The sequence below is a fragment of the Mercenaria mercenaria genome, chromosome 14 (assembly GCF_021730395.1).
Source record: "Mercenaria mercenaria strain notata chromosome 14, MADL_Memer_1, whole genome shotgun sequence".
NCBI lineage: Eukaryota > Metazoa > Mollusca > Bivalvia > Venerida > Veneridae > Mercenaria > Mercenaria mercenaria.
In genome coordinates, this window is record NC_069374.1 from 13,944,403 (window position 1) to 13,952,283 (window position 7,881).

Sequence of the window (7,881 nt, forward strand, 5' to 3'; positions counted from 1 at the left end):
TCTTGAGGCCTAAAAACATAAAAAAATCAAACGAACCATTGACGTAAACATTCATAGATTAATTTGGTTTTAATTACTTTACCACATTGAATATGAGTTTCTGTATGATTATGAAATACTCGGTAGATCCTCATAATCATTTTTTTTATTTAAACATTATTTTATTCAAGAAATATCATGCAATTACAATAAGTACAAATCTCACAAAGGCAAGGAATCAAACAGAAAGCTTCTAAGCTTTTTAGAAGCTCTTTCCCAATTCATTATCATTTATCATGTAACTACTTTGCAAAGTGCCTGATATCACTTGCCTGATATTTTATTTTGATATCAGGTCATTGACCCTCGCATATTGACGGACAAATTTTTACAGCAGTTTCCTTCCAGATTGAATTTAATTACAGAGTCCAGTTTCGATGTTGCACAACCTTTTTCTAAATAGATTCTGTAATCGCTACAAATTTTCTTGGATAAGGTTGTCTCTATATTTATCACACAGACATTAGCACTGAATGACGTCATTGTGAAACGTTCATCATGACATCACATGTTTACATGGATCAATTCTGGGAAAAGTTTACAATACACTTGACAATGTATACTTATTCTTGATTCATGCCTAATTTAATGCATGCACATTAAGTATTAGCAGAAGTATTTGTGTTAGGGCTAATTATTAGGGAATCGATCTTACCGATTTTCGTCGCGAAGCGACGAAAATCGGGATCGAATCCCACTACGGTAACATACGAGGGTATCCAAACAACACATACTATCCAAATAAAAAAATATGGAGTTCCGGTTTAGACCATGGGCGTGCGACGACCCCGATGAAATTCGGGATATCACGGTCTTCGTTAATGTTAATAAGCGTCCGTCAGATCAGTAGGCGAAACGCAATATCCGCACAATAAGATGTCTGCGACTCGGAAAGAATATTCAAAGTAAGCTGTTAATTTTGTTGCGTCAGAAGCTAATCAGCCGGTAACGTGACTACACTGATACAAACATGCCTACTGAGTATATAGCGTTTTTAAACGGCGACATTTTGAACATTTTTATATTTAGAGTGAGAGTGGATACAGTACAGTTGCACTGGCGCCGACATTTTGAAAATTTGAGAAAACAAAAACATTCTCCAACGAGTTCTTCAGCTCGGGGAATGAGAGAATAGATTCACCTTTGTGTCGCTTTTCAGATCGTATTTTAATTCCTTTCCGGTACTTTAGTTTCTTTGAACTTCTCTGTTACTCACTAAGAATTTTTTTTGAATTTTTAAAATTAAGAAATCGGTGATTTTACTTGCAGGCATGACTGATTAATGGAATTATTTTACTGTTATATAGAATATGGACGGCACTCCAGTACAGCATGTGCATGGTTGGACCTGTTGACATTTTTAGAAACGTGAGTAACTAACTTTCCATTGTATAATAATAATGTAAACAAACACCCCACCCATAAGAAGCATAGAAATTCCTTATTTTTTACATTTTTATTTATTCATCAATTTGAAATGGGCCTTTTAGATTATTATTTCTTAAGGCTCACTGCATGTATACACAGTAATTAAATTGAGCTTATGATTCTGCCGATGAGCTGTGCACAGCCTTAGAAATATAGTGGTACGCCTATAGTGCGCAATGGAAGTAAAGTGCGCAATGGTGCGAAATTGAGGTAAAGTGCGCAATGGAGTCAAATTTTTTTTATTGCAATAAAATGATAGATATATCATAATTATAACATTAACGAATTTTAATAACCCTTTTATTGCTCTATCTAAAATAAGCTGCCGACTGATTAAGGTGTATAATTGAATTATCAGGATTATCACACCTATGCTAACTGATTAAATCACGCCTCTGGTAAGTACTTCACGGTATATTAATTGGTTACATCAAGAAAGAGCGCACGTGTTTATTGATCTAATTATCGCTGTATAATGTCTTTTAATGTATAAAAGAGTAAGTATGTTTTGAGATTAAATATCCTAATGCTACGATTGTTCCCAAGTTGTATTGTCGCCTTTCTTAGATATACAAGTACAAATTATTCTGAAAAATGTTAACACATTATAAATAAAGTGTCATAGGTTTACTGAGCAGTGTGTAAATATCATCTTTTTTGTTTATTTGTACCATACTATTGTTGTTAAACATATCATTTTATATTTCTTATCTTATCTGTATAAAGATGTATTAAGATCTACATGTTTTTGCCATTTTTTTCTTTTAAATATGATTCTTCCATTTTACAATTAATATTAAACTAATAGACTTTTAGCATGTTGTAATAATGAGTTTCAAATTCGCGTGTTTGTATGTTTAACATATAATTTATAACCTTTTTGGGGCTTCTGGAAAATTGTTTAGAGAAATAAAACTATCTATTCACGTTGTATTGTATAATACCATAGGTGAAATAAAGTTATCTGTATGTCTGTCTGTCTGTCTATAATTTTTTTCAAAATGTTAAATTATGGGTTCGAATCTGCGTAGAATCAAATGTTTGTGTATATTGTTCTAACATAATTTATTTATTTAAATTCAGTTGTTTCAGTTGTTCTGAACTTTGTCTGTACTTCAGGAAATATTGATATAGAAATATTCTTTTATGATTTGCTATTAAGTTTAAAAAAGACTTAGAGCCGCGCATATATGACAAATATTATATGTTTAAAAATGTATGAAATCTAAATGTTTTTGCTATGTTTTCATCGCATTGTATCTTTTCAATATATTATTTCTGTTTAAGAAAAAAAATTGAAATTAAACTGCATTTACGATTTGCAGCATGTTGTAAATGATTACTTTCAAATGTATTAAATTCATATGTTTGTATATTTTTAACATCATATATATCATTCAAATACGTTTAAACTTAGTATAAATATATAAAAATAACATGTAATAATATAAAATTATTTGATGTTTGTGTTTCCTTTACAATACAATACAATACAATACAAATTTATTTAAAGTCGGTGCATATATGTAAACAGGAAAACATTAGCTATGTATAGCTATTTACCGGCAACTTTTTAATTATTATTATTTGATTACCCTTCCAATGACATTTCCTTTAAAGAAATAATCATTCCTGAAAAAAATTGACTCCATTGTGCACTTTACTTCCATTTCGCACCATTGCGCACTATAGGCGTACCCGAAATATAGGGAATCAGATCGGCTTATAAATTGAAAAAAAATTTAGATTTTAAACAGGCTGGTAACATTGCCCGATCGGGCTTTCAACATAAAAACTAACATTTTATGAAAAATAGTAAAGATATTTCTTTCAAACTTGGTTCATATGACACAAATTAAAATAAAAATTACTTGGTTGCCTTCAGCTTTGGTAGAAATTCTGAATTATTTCCCCTTTTCAGATTTTTATGAAGCATAATTTTTGAAGTCCAAAAAAATTATGTGTATATTGGTGTTTGTTCCGTATACTCCACACTCATTTGACACCGTGCAAATTGTCAACAGTCAGGATAGCGTTGATAAGTGCAACTTGGCGCAGATATGCAATTCGGCTCGATCTTTCTTTGGAATATGTAATACTGTTTACATGCCGTACTGATACAACCACATTTTAAAATAAATTCGTACTGATACGGCCACATTTTAAAATTAAGTCATATCTGATCCCTAACAAATTTGTAATTACAAAAATACAGCCCTTATCTGGAGCTCTGAAGCCTGCTCGATTAGTTGGTCAGAATTATGAAGGAATTGAATTCAAACTGTTCCATAAATGCAAGAGTTTAAGAGTTAGTTAGAACCATAATCATGCAGTCTGAATATGTAATTACTTTCACAAATCACAGGGCTCAAATTTTGGACTCGCTAAATGCAGTTTCATGGAATGCGAGTTAAGATAAAAATTTCACCCAATTTATTTTGCAAATACAAATTGTAGTCAAAATTGTTGCGGTTTTGGTTAATGTTTGTAGATTCGCTTTCATTTGAGGATAATAGAAACACAACATCTTTTTTGGTTAGCCATTTTTGTTGAATGGAAATTACTGATTATATAAAAGAAATGTAGAGGTCTATCTTATAATTAAATCTAGAACGCAGGCTATCTTACTAATTCGTACATGTATACAGTTGAATCGGTGTTTATAATATTAGGTACGAAAATTTGCCTTGCCGTAGTTTCAGCTAGTAGTTAAGTTACGCCATCAATGATGCAGTCCGAATTACTTTGAGGTCATTTTGAGTTATAACGCACAAAATTGTACGCCAAGGAAAACCGTGCAAACAATATTGATGTTCTAGCATGATTTTTAAGATATTCAAAACATTTTTAATGAAAGTCTAAATTTGCAAGTAGATTTCAGATTTAGCAACAAGAAAAAAAAGCTACATGCTAAAATTTGCAGTACGTTAGTCAAAAAAGTTAAATTTGAGCTCTGCAAATGCAAACTGACGCCACTCACATTATACTTGTTGTTCCCATGCATTCAATTCCTGTTCTCCTAGGAATCCCCTGTCGAGCATGTCCCAAACAATATGATGAAGTATTTTGAGAGTATGAGCTAGACCAGTTGTTTTATGGTTCAAAATTCAGCTTTAAGTTCAGGCATGTGAAATTGGTGTCAGGTTTGGAAAATTTTCTATCTGGTTGCCAGAATGGGTTAGTTGAAATCTGAATTTTGTACACTGCACACATACTCAAATATGTTTAAAGTTATACATTTATGAATCATGACCGTCAGATACCAATAAACAATTGTAGCATTTTGTCGGCTCCCGTGTTCATACTAAACTGAGGAAGGCAGCACAGATTCTTCTAGCTGCTTTACAAGTCTGTTTTTGCCTTTTAATGTTATCGAGCAAAGTGAAGGCCATAGACCACCAAGTCAAAAAGGTACTTGGAATTCACTGGCTTAAAGTAATGTTTGGCTGTTCTGGCTGGACAATCGTGTAAACAAACCTATACTCATACAGTGACTTTTCTTTTTCAAAATTGAAATTTTTAACCGCATTTACTTTGTTTCATTATACATTTTGACAAAATTTGCTACTGTTTTATTTTGATTAAAAAAGTTTTATTTAACAAATTTCTCCCGCCATGCCAATAATATAATTGGGGTCATTTTATTGGCATGAAAATTGAAAAACTGCCCAAAAGATGTTAGCCCTTAGACTTTTGAAATTTCAAAACAGCTGGTTGTCCATGTTTTCTTAATTTGCTCACTTTTCACTATTTTCAGGCATCTTGGCATTATACAGAGTATTGTTGTACTGCTCCAAAGTGCTTGTTGACAGACTGAAACCACTTGCTTGCAGCTCTTAAGGTATTTCTATCTTTCTGTTTCTTTATTATATAGTTGCAGCTGTGGGAAGCAGTTTCAGTCATTCAAAAAGCATGATAATTACTGTATACAAATTAGTATTTGTGTGGACAGATTTTTTGCGATTGAGTCAGTGCACAGAATCAAATACCAAGGAACATTAGGCATAAAAAAAATTGTCTGTTTCCTGTATCCTGACCTACCATAAATTTTTGGCCAGACCCTAAATGTTTTTATGGCCTTTGAGAACATTTTTTTTCAACTTTTGACAAAAAGTCGCAAAACTGCACTTTTTATGCTTTAAACATGGACAGTGATGTTATAAATCAACTTATTGATGCTCTAGAGGCATAACCCCCCTATTTGTATTCATTTTTTGACACAAAAGTAATTTCCAAAAAGTCTCCCTAAAAATAATTTTAAAAAATCCAAAGAAAAAGATTTTCCGACCTACCTACCCTAATTTTTTTAGCATGTTACCAGAAACAAAGAATTTTTTTTAGGCCTTAGTAAAGACTCCATTTCATTTTCTTGATGAAAAAACATTTCTGGACAAAACCATAAAATTTAATACATGTATGCAAATTTAAACAATTATTAGCTCGATCACCTGTCACAGGGTGACAACATGAGTTGATGTCCGTCATGACATGTGTCAACAATTTGTAAAAAATCTTCTTCAGAACCACTGGGCAGATTTACACCAAACTTCACAGAATGATCATGGGGTGGTCCTCTTTCAAAATGACCCAAAGAATTTATTTCCATATAGAACTCACTGAAAAGAAAAACTTTGAAAATGATTTCTTGTCAGAAATTGTTAGCCGGCAGGGCTTTTCACCCTTGTATGACAGAGGCCTATATTCGGCCACTTCCCAATCCAAAAATATTGCATTTTTTTCCCAGCATCCCAAACTGCAAGGTAACATTTCCCAAAAATCACATCAACAAATGGTTTTATTTTGTTTACAGTTTAGTATTACCGGAGGAAGCGGTTCTCAGATATTGATTTTTTAGCTCATCTGTTACAAAGTGACAAGGTGAGCTTTTGTGATCGCGCTGCATCCGTTGTCCATCCGTCTGTGCGTGCGTCCGTAAACTTTTGCTTGTGACCACTCTAGAGGTCACATTTTTCATGGGATCTTTATGAAAGTTGGTTGGGGTCTCTTTTTATCAATTTACAATGTTTGATTTGTGTTTTACAGGTTTACTTCTTGAGAGCCGTCAGCTACAAAATGGAAGGTCAACAAATCCAGTATACTTGAAAAGCAAGAAAGAAACACCAGAAAATATGAAAAGACAGAAGAACAAGAGAACTTGAATAAAAAAAAAACTTTTAAGGATAGGAATTCAGGATTTACTTGGAAACTAAATTTATTTTGAGAACAGCAGTGATTGACGAAGCTCTGTTACTTAAAGAGATAATGTATTATCACATTGGCTTTGTTATTGTGGAGCCCGCTTGCGGAAGCAAAGACATAGTTGTCCAAATGTCTGTTCGGTGTATGTGCATGTGTGCGTCTGTCCGGATTTGTTTGTCCAGACCATAACTTGGACATGCATGGAGCAATCTTGTTTATATTTGGTATAATGTTAACCTCAGTGAGACGGAGTGTTGTGCACAAACCCCAGGTTCCTATCTCAAAGGCCAAGGTCACACTTACAGGTCAAAGGTCAAATCCAAAAATGATTGTCCGGAGCATTTCTTCTTCATGCATGGAGGGATTTTGATGTAACTTGGCACAATTGTTCATCATCATGCGACAGAATGTCTTGCGTAAGATCCTAGAGTTACTTCCCTTTGTTACTATAAATAGCTTACATTTGTAACTTTTTTATTACTGGTCATAGGGAAAAATCAAGACCACTTTTCTGTAGTACAACATGCATGTTACATCCAATTTTCAGGTGTATTTTGACCTATCTCTGCTGGTGCGGATTTTTGTGTGGACTTAGAATTTTTTTATATATTTTTTTTATGCCCCTGAAGGTAGGCTTATAGTTTTTGAACCGTCTGTCGGTCTGTCCGCAATTTTCGTGTCTGGTCCATATCTTTGTCATTGATGGATGGATTTTCAAATAACTTGGCATGAATGTGTACCACAGTAAGACGACATGTCGCGCGCAAGACCCAGGTCCGTAGCTCAAAGGTCAAGGTCACACTTAGACGTTAAAGGATAGTGCATTGATAGGCTTGTCAGGTCCATATCTTTGTCATCGATGGATGGATTTTCAAATAACTTGGCATGAATGTGTACCACAGTAAGACGACATGTCGCGCGCAAGACCCAGGTCCGTAGATCAAAGATCAAGGTCACACTTAGACGTTAAAGGATAGTGCATTGATGGGCATTTCCGGTCCATATCTTTGTCATTCATGCATGGATTTTAAAATAACTACGCATGAATGTGTGACACAGTAAGACGACATGTCGTGCGCAAGACCCAGCTCCGTAGGTCAAAGGTCCTTAACTCTGACATCATTCAAAGTGCCATCAGGGGCATGTGTCATCCTATGGAGACAGCTTTTGTTTTTAATTATTTTTTTTTTAATTTACGTTCCTTTGTTGTTACTG

General features: G+C 33.8%; 1 long non-coding RNA gene across 2 annotated transcripts; it reads left to right on the forward strand.

Moving 5' to 3' along the window:
- The first annotated feature begins 677 nt into the window (after window positions 1-677).
- Window positions 678-7,581, forward strand: LOC128548256 (uncharacterized). Of its 2 annotated transcripts, none has more exons than XR_008366901.1 (4): window positions 678-944; window positions 1,347-1,407; window positions 5,225-5,308; window positions 6,511-7,581. It is a non-coding gene; the product is annotated as an uncharacterized LOC128548256 (long non-coding RNA). The 2 variants fall into 2 exon arrangements; XR_008366902.1 differs by lacking the exon at window positions 678-944 and adding an exon at window positions 1,094-1,220.
- The last annotated feature ends 300 nt before the right edge of the window (window positions 7,582-7,881 follow it).